Raw genomic sequence first — 14,626 nt, 5'->3', positions numbered from 1 at the left:
GGATGGAAGTGTTTGTGTATGATGGCTTTGAAGTTTTTGTTGTAGCATTTTAAAATCACAGAAGTATCTCTACCCTTCAGGTCTTTCGATCGAACGGCAGTTCGATCGGATGGTAATCCGTCCAGCGAGGCATTTCTCAGAGAACAAGTTCACAGCAGGATTGTCATTCGATCGGATGGTCTTCCGATCAGATGGCAATCTATTAGAAACTGATGATCTTTGAAAATTGTAAAAATGTTAAGTGTTGAAGTCTAGATGCAACCCGATCGGATTGTCGTTCAATCGGATGGCAATCCGATCGGATGGCAGTCCGATCGGACGGCAATCCGTCCAACAATCTGATCGTTTTGAAATTTGCTAAGTTTGGAAAGTTTTGCGGTTTGATCGAGACGGTATGACTACGTGTTTGAACAATGGGAAATCCATCAGGCCCAAGTCATCCGACCGAACAGGAATCACCCTAATCCGATCAGTTAACTGTTCGTGACGGTGGTTCATGTTCAGCCCGTAAATCGGTCATCTCGTTGGTAGGAAATCAGATCTCAGACCGACAATTTACTAGAAACGAGTAGAATGCCTGAATGAGTTTCGATTCTATCGGTTTTGTAAGAATTGAGTGTAAAAGAGTTGAAAGAAAGTTTTAAAACCATATTTCAATCCTTCTAATCATGAAAACGTTTAGATCTAGATGAAAATAGTGTAAAATCATGTGGAAGTACTTTAGATCTGAGTTGTTATTGGTGGAATGAGGCCAAAACTTGAAGTTCATAAGAACTCCATGATGACATCATCCTAGAACACCTCAAATCCGCAGATTTCACGGTTAAAAGATAAGATCCAAAGATGAAAATGATGAAGAAGTGTGTTTCGATCATAGAAGTACAAGATTTGGGAAAGAAACTTACAAGAATCGTAAGAAATCGAAGGAAAAGAGGGCTTGAGCACGCTGGTCGGACGAGAGAGCTGTCACATCACTGTTGGTGATATGACAGGGGTATTTATAGGTTGCCAAAAGAGGAAAGAGGAGCGTAGGTGCCGGATCAGATGGCCATCCGATCGGATGGCCATTCAATCGAATGGTCATTCGATCGAAGTGGCTCGGCGAGTTAGGTTTTGGCGTTTCGTCTTGTGTGTTGAGCGTTGCGATGCGTTTGAGCGAGTGTCGATTAAACGATATGATAGTTTTATCTAATAGTCTATATCTAACATGCAATCATCATAAATAACTTGCGTTTAGCATTTGCGATTAGATTGCTTTGCGATAGAGTTGCAATTGCGTTTCAATCAGTCACCACAATATATAAAGTAAACATGCACAAGTAACACATAAGTAGCATACACACGTAAAACAATATCCAGAACGCATAATTCGAGTTGCGAATGCGATTGCGATGCGATAAAGCGGAAAAGTGATAAAGCGATAAACACGCGATTAAACCTCGATTGTTAATAAATACTGCACATAATACAACTAAAACAAACAAATAATAGAATACGATTACAAGTCAAGAGTGTAGTCAACAGTTAAGCAAGGCGTGACAGATCGCAATTAGCAATCTTTTCTTCCTTTGACTTTGACTTTGACTTTGACTTTGACTTTTACTTTGACTTTCGAAACACGGGGTGTTACAGCCTCCCCCTCTTAAGGGAATTTCGTCCCGAAATTAAGGCGCAGGCGTAACAAAGAGCTGTGGATACTTCGCCTTCATGTCACTTTCGAGTTCCCAGGTGAACTCTGCGCCGCGTTTGCCTTCCCAGCGAACCTTGACAATGGGAATGCGTGAGCGCCTGAGCTTCTTGGTTTCTTGGTCCATGATCTCGACAGGCTTCTCCACGAAGTGTAATGTTTCGTCCACTTGTAGATCCTCAAGTGGCACTTGCAAATCCTGCTCAGCCAGACACCTCCTGAGGTTCGAAACGTGGAAAGTCGGGTGGATGTTGCTAAGTTCCTCCGCTAGTTCGAGTCTGTAGGCCACTTTGCCGATCCTTTCCTGAACCTTAAAGGATCCAACATATCGAAGCGCGAGCTTTCCTTTCTTGCCGAATCTGATCAAACCCTTCCAAGGTGATACCTTTAGGAGTACGTGATCGCCAACGTCAAATTCAAGGGGCTTGCGGCGTCTATCGGCGTAACTTTTCTGACGACTCCGAGCTTTCAGCAGGTTGTCTCGAATTTGGAGGATTTTGTCAGTCATTTCTTGCAACAGCTCAGGACCGGTTATTTGCGCGTCTCCGATCTCGTGCCATACAATAGGCGATCGACATTTTCTTCCGTATAATGCCTCAAATGGTGCCATTTGGATGCTAGAATGATAACTTTTATAGTATGAGAATTCGACCCAAGGTAAGTGTGTGTCCCAATTACCACCGAAATCTATGACACACAAGCGAAGCATGTCTTCGAGGGTATGAATCGTTCTTTCAGTCTGACCGTCGGTTTGGGGATGGAAAGCGGTACTTAGATTAAGCGTAGTACCGAGAGCAGATTGAAACGTTTCCCAAAGACGCGAGGTAAACCGACCATCGTGGTCAGAGATGATATCTCGAGGCGTCCCATGTCGATAAATGATCTCATCGGTGTAGATTCGGGCTAATTTTTCTACCTTAAAGTCTTCTCGTGTCGGCAGAAATGAGCAGATTTAGTCAAAGGATCAACGACAACCCAGATGTTGTCGTGACCTGATGGCGTGCACGGAAGTTTCGTTATGAAGTCCATGGCTATACTTTCCCATTTCCACATAGGGATCTCGGGTTGGACAAGTAAGCCAGAGGGTCTTTGCTGTTCGGCCTTGACTTTTGTGCAAGTCAGGCACTTCGAAATATAGAGGGCGATATCTTTCTTCATGCCCGACCACCAGTACTTGTAGCGAAGGTCCTGGTACATCTTATCGGCACCGGGATGAATAAAATATTGAGATTTGTGGGCTTCGTCTAGCAAGATTTGTTGTAAGTTGGTGCGCTTGGGGATCCAAATTCGGTCTAGATAATGGAATATCCCGTTCGATTTATTCACTAACTGGGCGCCATCATTGAGAATCCTTTCTTTCTTCAAAGTGTGTTCGGTAAAACAAGCATGTTGGGCGTCGCGGATAAGAGCTTCGAGATCGTGCTGGGTTTGGATATTTCGAACGCTATATAAATAGCTTCGTCTACTGAGAGCGTCGGCAACGACATTTGCTTTGACAGGATGATAATGAATCTCACAGTCGTAATCGTTGTGGAGTTCTACCCATCGGCGTTGGCGCATATTCAGTTCCTTTTGACTCAAGATGTGTTGCAGGCTCTTATGGTATGTGAAGACCGTGCACCTCGTACCATAGAGGTAGTGTCGCCAAATCTTTAATGCAAAAACAACTGCACCAAGCTCGAGATCATGGGTAGTATAGTTCTTCTCGTGGATCTTGAGCTGACAAGACGCGTAGGCAATAACCTTGTCCCGTTGCATGAGAACACAACCGAGGCCAAGGTTCGAGGCATCGCAATAGACAACGAAGTCATCGTTTCCGTCGGGTAAAGTGAGTACTGGAGCATTGCAAAGCATATGCCTTAGAGTTTGAAAGGCAGTCTCTTATTCAGTTCCCCAAACAAAAGGCTTGTCTTTGTGCGTGAGAGAAGTAAGCGGAACAGCGATTTTTGAGAATCCTTCGATAAATCAGCGATAATAGCCCGCTAGTCCGAGAAAAGAACGGACTTCAGATGGGTTCCTAGGTGTAATCCAACTCTTAACAGCTTTGATCTTCGCAGGGTCGACGTGTATACCTTGACTATCGATAATGTGACCGAGGAATTGAACCTCCTCTAGCCAAAATTCACACTTGGAGAATTTAGCATAGAGTCGATTCCCTTGGAGTAGCTCAAGAACCAAACGTAGATGTTGCGCGTGTTCGACTTTCGACTTCGAATAGATAAGGATGTCGTCGATGAACACGATGACGAAACGGTCAAGATATAGTTTACACACGCGATTCATCAAATCCATGAAAACCGCGGGTGCGTTGGTTAAAACAAAGGGCATTATGACGAATTCATAATGGCCATAACGAGTGCGGATAGCGGTTTTCGGTATATCTTCCTCCTGAATGCGTAACTGGTGATAGTCTGAGCGCAAATCAATCTTCGAGAAACACGTTGCGCCTTGCAATTGATCAAACAAATCATCGATTCGGGGTAAAGGATAACGATTCTTGATAGTCAACTTATTCAATTCCCTGTAGTCGATGCACATCCGGAACGACCCGTCCTTTTTGACGAAAAGAACTGGCGCGCCCCAAGGAGAGGTGCTAGGGCGAATGAAGCCTTTGTCAAGTAATTCCTAGAGTTGACTCGAGAGTTCGCGCATTTCAGACGGAGCGAGACGATAAGGGGATTTAGCAATAGAATTTGCTCCAGGAATGAGATTAATACGGAAGTCGATATCACGACTCGGGGGTAAACCAGGTAAGTCATTAGGGAATACTTGAGGAAAATCACGAACCACAGGCACCTTATCCATTGCCTTAACTTCCTTTTTCTCTGCTACTACAATGTGCGCCAAGAAAGCTTGGTATTCCTTGCGGAGATACTTGCTAGCCTGGACACACGACATAAGTTGGAGTTTCTTCGATGCGACTTCACCGTACACACACAATTGATCACCATTAGTGAGCGAGAAATGAATCATCTTATCGAAGCAAACAACTTCAGCACGATTTTCACGAAGAAAATCCATGCCTATTATGATGTCAAAGCTACCAAGCTGCATCGGAATAAGGTCGATAGGGAAGACGTGATTGTTGAGTTCAAGCTTACAATCACATAGAACAGAATTGACAGCGACGGTCCTTCCAGTGGCAATTTCAACATCGAACGTCGAGGAGATATGGGTGCGCTTACGATTTAGGAGTTTTTCGAATACAAACGATACAAAGCAGTTATCTGCTCCAGTATCAAATAAACACGAAGCATATATACCATTCACAAGGAATGTACCATTAACAACATTGTTGTCTGCTTGAGCCTGGCGGGCGTTGATGTTAAAAGCACGTCCGCGGGCTGCTGGCTACTGCTGCTGCTGATGTTGTAGCGGTTTCTGCTGTGGCTCTTGCTTCACCACTCTATTGGGGCACATGTTTGCAAAGTGGTTGGGATCACCACATGCAAAGCAAGCTCTAGCGTGAGCGGCGGGTGCAGGAGTTGCTTGTTGGCCCTGAGGAGCAGGAAGGAGAGCTTGTGGTGCAGGAGCTTGACCTTGAGCTAGAGCTGGAGCTTGACGTGGACCGGTACGACAATTAGCAGTAAAATGGTCGTACAGATTGCAGTGAACACAGAATCTGCAAGCAATCCCAGTAGGATGATGATAAGTGCAAGTAGGGCAGAGCGGGTGAGGACTAGTGTATGCACGCTTGGTTGGCGGTGCATTGGTTACCGGGGCCGCTACTTGGCGGTTCTGGGGTTGCGGTTGAGCAGAGATAGCTTGGAGCGGAGTGGCGGCTGTAACAGCGCAATTCTTGCTACTGTTGTTGTTGTTATTGTTGTTCTTTCTCTTGCGGCGGGAAGACTTTGAAGCTTGCGGTGTGGCGGCGGTTTCAGCGGTGGAAGCAGAGGTAACTTGGTGAAGATTCTTGGAGGCTTTATCAAAGTAACCAGCCCGAACTAGCTTATCATTAATGTCGGCAGCGAGCAGGAAGGTCTCTTCAATAGTTGTTGTCTTCGCAGCTTGCATAAAATCAGCCACACAATCCGGTAGAGCACGGATGTATTTCTTGACGGTGATCTCGGGGGTAGTGACTTGACCAGGGCAAATGATACTCAGCTGCTTGAAGCGGACAATCAGACCGGAATTGTCGCCACCGTCTTGCTTGATGTGCCAGAACTCATCTTCCAGCTTCTGAAGCTCGTGGGGAGGGCAGAACTCTCTCATCATGATGTCCTTCAACTCATCCCACGTAAGCCCATAGGCTGCATCATTCCCACATTTGTTCCTTTCACCGGTCCACCACTCAAGAGCCCAGGATTGGAAGATGCCAGTTGCGTTAACAGTTCGTAGGTGTTCAGGACATCCGCTCTGATGGAGTGTGACTTTGATTGAGTCGAACCATTGAAACATCGCGGTTGGTCCGTCTTCGTCCGTAAAGTCTTTTGGGCCACAGGCCTTAAACTGCTTAAAGCTGAAAGTACCCTTTGGAAAGTCAGTCCATGATTCCTCAGAGGACTTGCTGGTATTCTCATGAAGCTCACTGACGATCTGCGGGATAACTTTAGCCATTTGCTTGGCAACTAGAGCAGCGATGCGTTTGTCTTCATGGTTACGGCGGACGGTTCGGGAAGTGTGCGATCCGAATGACGACATTGTCTGCAATAGACATCGCCACAGGATTCAGACACTATATGTCGAACTCACAGCATACTTAATACTAAAGCTCAATAACACGTCTACACGTAAGCATGTAATCAAGTAGGCACTTAATCCACAGAAGCACGTAAGCACATAGCAAGCGATTTGTTAACGTTTTGAGGTAGTTGTGCAGTGCGAGTTGTGCGTGTTGATCAAAGCGAGAGAAAGAAAAGCGACTAAATCACCAGAAATCGAAACAGGTAAAAGCACGTAAAACACATAAAACTCCACATAAAAGCGACAAATATCAGAGTTAGCGGCGGTGAAATCCAGAATCGAAACACATAAAGTCGAGAATAGATTGTCTGGGTGCGAGACATTGACTACCCAAAGTGATTCGACTATTCGCAGGACTTTAAGTGTACACTTTGGCCTTCTGGACTGTGCTCTCTCGCCTCGTTCTGGGCGTATGGCACGCATCCTTCTGGTTACAGCGTGACTCAAGTCGTTGGAGTCCGTCAAGGCTTTGGTGAGAGTTTTGCAAAACCAAAATAGAGAACGGGATAAGTCATCAAGATTCGGGTTTCACCCCTAACTTAACGACTACGTTCCTATTTTAATGAGATAGAGAGAGAAAATATGCATCGAAGTGCGGATTTCACTCCTGATTCAACGCAAATTCTCTTTTTTATTGTAAAAATGCGGGTCGAACAAGCGATTCGATCGAGAGTTTGCGGTTTTCACACTGTTGGTGATGTGACAAGGGTATTTATAGGTTGCCAAAAGAGGACAGAATAGGGCAGGTGACGGATCGGATGACAATCCGATAGGATGGCCATTCGATCGAATGGTCATTCGAGTGAAGTGGCTCGGCGAGTTAGGTTTTGGCGTTTCGTTTTGTGTGTTGAGCGTTGCGATGCATTTGAGCGAGTGTCGATTAAGCGATGCGATAGTTTTATCTAATAGTCTATATCTAACATACAATCATCATAAATAACTTGCGTTTAGCTTTTGCGATTAGATTGCGTTGCGATAGAGTTGCGATTGCGTTTCGATCAGTCACCACAACATATAAAGTAAACATGCACAAGTAACACATAAGTAGCACACACACGTAAAACAATATCCAGAACGTATAATTCGAGTTCCGAATTCCGATTGCGATGCCATAAAGCGATAAAGTGATAAAGCGATAAACACGCGATTAAACCTCGATTGTTAATAAATACTCCACATAATAAAACTAAAACAAACAAATAATAGAATACAATTACAAGTCAAGAGTGTAGTCAACAGTTAAGCAAGACGTGACAGATCGCAATTAGCAATCTTTTCTTCCTTTGACTTTGACTTTCGAAACACGGGGTGTTACAGTTTTCGCATGAGTCGTCGATAATCTTACAAGTTGTAGGCGATTAGAATACACTTATACATTTTTTCAATAAAGGAATGATGCACGCCGTAAAGTAGGTTTTTCTCCTTCACAGAAGTGCACGTTGGCGATTTGCCTTATGACGTATGGCACTACGAGTGACTCATGAAATAAGTTTACTTTTTAATGTTTTATTTTTTATTGTTATATTATTGTTTAATTACTCTTTATTATTATACACGTTTATTATTATATTTTTACTGGATTTTAGATATGGGCCCCTCAGCAAGACTAGCCACAGAATCTATGAAAGGAAATGTCAAGTAATCAAAGTGCTCGACGGTGGAAGCCAACTGTGGCTCTGCATCTTTGACTAGTGGCGTAACTTCACTAAAAGGAGTCTTCTTATGCAGAGCATTGGCGTACCTACCTTTCACTCCAGCATTTACACCAATAGTGCTCATCACATTATTTACCACTTATATCGGGCTAGATGCCGAGCACCCTCGGATAAAAACTAAAACTTGACCACCCCTAGCTCATCAACTTGCTTCCTCAAACCTTCATTGTATTCTCTAAATCCATTTTCAGCTTCGCTTCCCCTGCTTGACATAAATCATGCTCTAAAAATTAAGTTAGAAGAGAAAGAAAAAGGAGGAAGGAACATATGAATAAATAAAATAAGGGTAGGGGATGGATATAACCTTTAATCATTCTCTCATAAGCCTGACGGGCATTGTTTAAGGACTTCTCCGGCTTACCCATCACCTCCTTGTGAGCCACGTTATCCTTCTAAGCACTGGCCGAAAACCGGTCAAATGTTGCGGCACATTTGTCACGTTCTTCACAGGCTGCCGCGGTTGCGACAACAGCTGCTTGGTGTTGAGCAAATAAAGTATTCATCTTTTCTTTCATTTGGGCCAGCTCTTTAGAAAAGTGAGAAGCCTTCTTCTCAATATCAGAAGTCTTTTGGAGCTTTCGCACAGTTACTTTCAGCTGTTGCTCCAAATCACCTCTCTTGGTTTCCGACTCAGCCCATATCCTATATAGCTCAATCACGCACACATTCGACTGAGTCTGGTTTACTATCATGGCCTCACCCAACTGAGGGCCACTCATCTTCCGGCTACGAGCGTGATCGGCCGGTGTACTAAGGTTGACCATAAAAAGCTTTGCGGTCAGAACGTCCATCACATAGTCCTTATTCTTGATTGTCTAGTCCGGAACAAATCTCTCATTGGCCAATGGCCACTGCCAAATCCACATCCATCTCATCTGAAAAAAGTGTTAGTAAAACGAAACATGCTCATTACCTCATACTCGAACCATGAAGGAGGAAAGGAGGAAACTTGATCTCTATCACCCTCTAAGGTCCGACCCGAACCTAAAAGGAAGCTTAGGTCAATACCTGACAAACTTATAGTCTTTTTCCCTTCTTCAGACTAATGGTTCCCACATCGGTATCCATGTGATCACTGGTGATATTAGTCACCGAGGGTAGTTTGGTGGAAGGAACAGAGTCAGACATCTTGAGTGGAGTTTCATCCCTAGCAGATTTTCCTCCTGTCAGATGTTCGTTTAAATTCTCTTGGATAAAATCTGAAGAAGTGGAATCTCCCTTGTTAGTTTTCTTAGATACAATATTCAACAAAGTGTCACCTTTCTTGGAACATTTAGCACCCGATTTTAGTATCGAAGATGACACATCTTTCCACTTCATCGGTGTGATTGGCTTCTTAGAAAAAGAAATAGTAGCTTGAGGACCAACATACCTACTCCCTATATTACCTTCGGCAGCTTTTCTTGCAGAACTCCGAACAAAATTCAATTCTTGATCAATCTCCTGGGTATCTGGGTCACTCTGCGGTCCATCATCTTTAGCACCGGAAGGTTCCTCTGCAAACGACCTTAGGGGGCTTTTTCAACGTTTGGAACCAAAGCCGAACATGGGGTACCGCCTTCGGTAGCATCAGGAGGAACGAGGTCTCTAATTTTATAGGCTGTAGGTTCTGTCTGTTGCAAAAAAAAAAAAAAAAAAAAAAAGATGAACTCCATTTTCAATCTCTAGAAACCCGAAGTCCAAATCACTAAATTTCGGAACCTTTAAAGCATCACAGAGCTACAGTTCTAGAAACAAATAGGTAAGATTAGATATCACATAAACCGGGAAACAAACAGAGACACTATTAGTACAAACATTCACCTCTCACTTGAAAGTAATAACCGGCCAATCGCAATCCTTACCCGGTAAAATCCTACTGATTCGGCCCAACAATAAAATGTGTTCAGGAAGGGGCCGGATTGGACTCTTGTTATTGTTGGTGCACTTGTGTCTGTACTTTGTCTGTATTCAGTCATGATGTAAACGATGTCCTTGTTAGTCATGTAAGTTTGACCAAGTCAACCATCCTCCGGTTTGACTTGGACGAACAGTTGAATATGGTTGTAATTTGTCTGGCTCGAGGGATGATTCATCGAAGGATAATGTTATCCTTCGATGAGCTCGAACGATGAACCTTCGATGGATGCTCGATAGATCATCCTTCAAGGTGAATGATGATCCTTCGACAGCTTTGTCATCGATAGATGATCCTTCGACCATCTATCGGATCCTTCGGACAGACAATCAATGCTGGGTGTGTATATACCCATGCAGTGTATGTTCACATAGACTTGGTAGACACTTCGATAGACACACACACTTTGAGAGAGAACCTGCTGTGAGAACACACACACATACTTTGAGAGTTTGCAAAGCTGATTTGTAAACATTGTGCTTGTAACCGGAACCTTTCATTCGCATTAATACAAGTGGTGTTAATCGGTGAATCTTTGTGTGTTTGTGTTTGTGCTTGTTTCATCCCGGTTTGCTCACTAGCTTGGATTCCGCACTTGCTAGTGGGTTAGTATAACAAGGTTAAGGTTGAACCTCATCCTCCGAGAGGGACCTACAAGTGGTATCAGAGCTAAGGCTCTTTACCTTGTTTAAAACCGGGTTTGTTCAAGTCTTGGTGTGTTTGGACACTTGGTTTAGCACCCGTTTTTGGTGGTTTTCTTGCATTTTAAACTGGAAAACGTGTTCTAAACTAACCGGGAGTGTTCAAGAGCGGGTTGGGTAACTTAAAACTTGTTTTTTTAAGGGTCTTGGTGATTTCCGGTCAAATTCCGGTCATAATTCCGGTGACCGGTTTCTGGATAAGGTTTTCCTTTTTGGGCATATCTTATTTAAAAATCAAAGTTGGTAGAAAGGTGAGGTCTGACCATTCCTTTTTGCCGAAAGTTAACTTCACCAACCCATCACCTTTTCACCAACCTGTCACATCAGTGTCAGTGAGTCAGAAGCATTCGAAAGATATCCTTCGACATCAAAAGACCATCTTTCGATCAAAGACAGCTCGATAGATAAGCATCTTTCGAGTAGTCTTTCGAAGTCTAAGCATTATCTTTCGTTCCAGGAATCAATTCGAAGGATAGTTGTTCGAAAGATAAGGATTTATCTCGAAAGATAAGGATCTTTCAAGTGTGAATCTTTCGAAATTTTGAATCTTTCGAAACCATTGCTCGAAAGTCAACAGTGATCTTTCGAACACTGTTGATCATTCGAACAAGTGTTGATCTTTCGTTTGTGGTTTGTTTATAGTTAACAAGTTTCTGTGTTTCAGATCTTTCGTACCAGGATCTTTCGGCTGTGTGTGATCTTTCGGAATATTCATTTAGCATTTATTTTTCTTATAAATCATGAATCCGAATTGGTGGAATCCGGCTCCAGACAGTGGAAAATATACAAGTTCAGGTTCCACTCCCTCATGGTGGGGTACACCGGCTCCCGATAGTGGAAAGTACACATGTACAAGCCTATCACCTTCATGGGCCGAGTCTCCAGTGTCTACATCTTCACAAGCAAATGCCATATCTTCAAGTCAATGGGCATTAGTATCGAATCAAACTCCGAGCATCCAAAGTATTTTATTGAGCGAAAGCGAAACCGGAAGTTTGAATCGTCCTCCAAAGTTGATGCATTTAAATGAATATCCAGGCTGGGTTGACAGGTTCCGTACATACGTTCTTGGTCAAAACACCGAACTGTGGATACGTTTCACCACAGATTTCGATCAAGCTATAGAAGTTGCTGCTTCAGATACTGCTACGTTTGCCGATCTTCCTGAAGATCAAAAGAAAACGTATGATCTGGAAAAGAAAGCTTACGCCATTCTCACTCAGGCGTTAAGCAAGGATATATACCACCAGTTTGTCAGTTTCAAGACAACTAAGAAGTTGTGGGACGGGTTGAAAACCAGGGGAGTAGGGAATGAAGCAACTCGTCAATTGCGTCATGATCTGCTCAAGAAAGAATTCGACTGTTTCACATGCATGGATAAGGAGTCTTTCGGAGACATGACAAGCCGGTTTTATCATTTGCTTACTGAGTTGAATAATTTTGGTGTAGCAACAACTCAAGCAGAAGTGGTGAAGAAGTTTGCTGATGCTTTGCCTCCCCAATGGAGCAGTTTCTTGGAAATCCTGAAGTATAACGGAGTGTTGAGAACGACAAATATCAACGACTTCGTGCAGCTTTTGGAAAACAAGGATCAGGAGGAAACATTAAAGGCGAAGAGAGTTCCATTGCCACAAAATCCAGAAATGTATTATGGAACTTCCAGTACTTCGTCTGCAAGAACAGGTCCACATGCTCCTCTACAAACGGCGTTTGTCACAAGCACGGATATGTATGGCAATCCAGTGCAAGTTCCTGTTAAGCCACCTCCCACCACAGATGTCACACCCCCAAATTCCACGTGTCACCGGTGGGCCCGGTGTGGGGTACAGTGACGTAGTGGCATCGTCATAGACAATCAACACAATATAATAATGCACAGCGGAAGCAGAATAGAAACATTTCAACTTTAATTAAAGTGCAATAATAAATATCACAGTCGTTGAAATGGATCCACAGGCGGATCAATAAAATACGATAAAATAATAGTTCAACAGATAAATGTCGTCCGAGTTTGCGAGACTATTGTGGACGCTCTCTAGGAAACAGCCAGCCTATTTCCGTATAGTACCTGCACTTAATCTTTTGGGAAAAATACGTCAGTTTACACTGGTAAATACAAATCGACCGACTCATTTTGAAAATGATTTAAAATTTATTTAAATGCACAAGGCATAAATATTTTATTAACTTGGGATAATCATTTAATATGAACTTGTGAACGAATTACATGCACTTATATCTCTGGTGGCCCGGGATCTACTGTCCGGGCTAGAGATTTAATTGACACACCACATCAAAGAGTTATACACGACGGGTGTACGCCTACACCCCGTGCTCTGGTCGTGGCCATCTCGTAAGATAATGCCAAGGATATCCGGGACACGGTCAAAAACCCCCCAAAGCCTTTAAGTAAGACAAAACTGTTTAAACGAAGTCGCACAAGCTATTCAAGACTGAACACCTATAAGGAGCAGGACTTGTGCGCCCGATCAAGCGGTATTTTAAATACCGTACCCCAAGCCCGTATAGGGAAAATAAGTCAAAATGTATTTACCTGAGCAAGTATAAGTCACAAACGATAAGTGGTGGTAGCTTTTACCGGGCTTCCTAATCTGGAACAAAGGTTTATAATTTACCTATTAGATTCCTAACGGCCTTTTATTTAAGCTTAAGCTTTGACCGGTTAGTTTTAGGAGTGATACGGTTTACGCACGATTAAGCGAAAGACCGGATAGAATGTGATTTAGACCCGACAAGTTTGAATACTTGTATAATATGGGTATACTAGATACATTCTGGATTTTGAAGTAAAAACGATATCGTTTGACCCGGTTTGGTCAATTTACGCAAACTAGTTACGTAAACCGAACCGAACGCGAAAAGGGCGATACGGGTAGCCAAAAGATTCAAATGCAAGTTCCCTGAATTAATATGCTTAGAATATGATATTATATCAGTAAGTTATGCTCTATATTGCCCGGGATAATTTTAAACTCAATTTATGCCTTAGAAGGGCATTTTGGTCATTAAAAAGATAATAAAAGGATAAAATTAGAAATCTGAGTTTCGGGTCTGGTTCATACAGTAAATATACTTAATATAACATATTATATCAGTAGGGTATGACCCATATACCAAATATATCATTTAAAGCCAAACTATGCACCGTAGGGGCAATTTAGTAATTTCACAAGGGCTAAAAATGCCAAAACTGGAAACCTGAGTTCAAAATATCATACTTACTGTTATTATATGAAAATATGTGATTTACATCAGTAGGTATAAGTTTTATAGGTTTAAAACAAGTACAACGCTTACTATGCGCTTAAAACGCTAAAAATACGATTTAAGGGCGTTTTCGGGTTTTCACAGTAAATCTGAGATTTTCATATTTCCAGAAGTCTTAAAATAATTTATTCATCATATAAAATCAGTAGAAAAAGGTTTCGGGTCAAAAGGATGTGTAAAACTCATTTTATGGCTTAAACGGTCAAAACCGACATAAGCCGAAATGGCTAGGTGATCGAGGATCCGTTCAGCCAAAAATTAATTAAAAATCACCAAAATTCCCAGAATATTATATATAATCAGTTGGTAAAAAGTTTCGTGTCAAAATGTGGCCAGAAACGGGTTCTACGCAAAAAGGACCGTTTATGTAAATTTATAATATCGTTTTACGCTAATGGCCATAACTCACAATCTGGACCACCAACTGATCCGAAACTTTCGGTGCAAGTTTATATAATAAAAATAAAGATTTCTATCCTTTCACTTTTCCAAAAATCCCGTTTTAAATCAAAAAGGGCAAAATAGTCAACTTTATGCATAAACCGGAAACAAGCATTCGAATAGGCTAAACATAGACTCAATCAAGGAAAATTCCAGAAAGTTTAACTAAAATAAAAATAGTCAAAAATGCTATCCAATACAGATCTTGTACATG

The sequence above is a fragment of the Helianthus annuus genome, chromosome 4 (genome assembly GCF_002127325.2).
Source record: "Helianthus annuus cultivar XRQ/B chromosome 4, HanXRQr2.0-SUNRISE, whole genome shotgun sequence".
Lineage (NCBI taxonomy): Eukaryota > Viridiplantae > Streptophyta > Magnoliopsida > Asterales > Asteraceae > Helianthus > Helianthus annuus.
The sequence above is the reverse complement of the archived record's forward strand: the minus strand, read 5'-3'. Positions refer to the sequence as shown.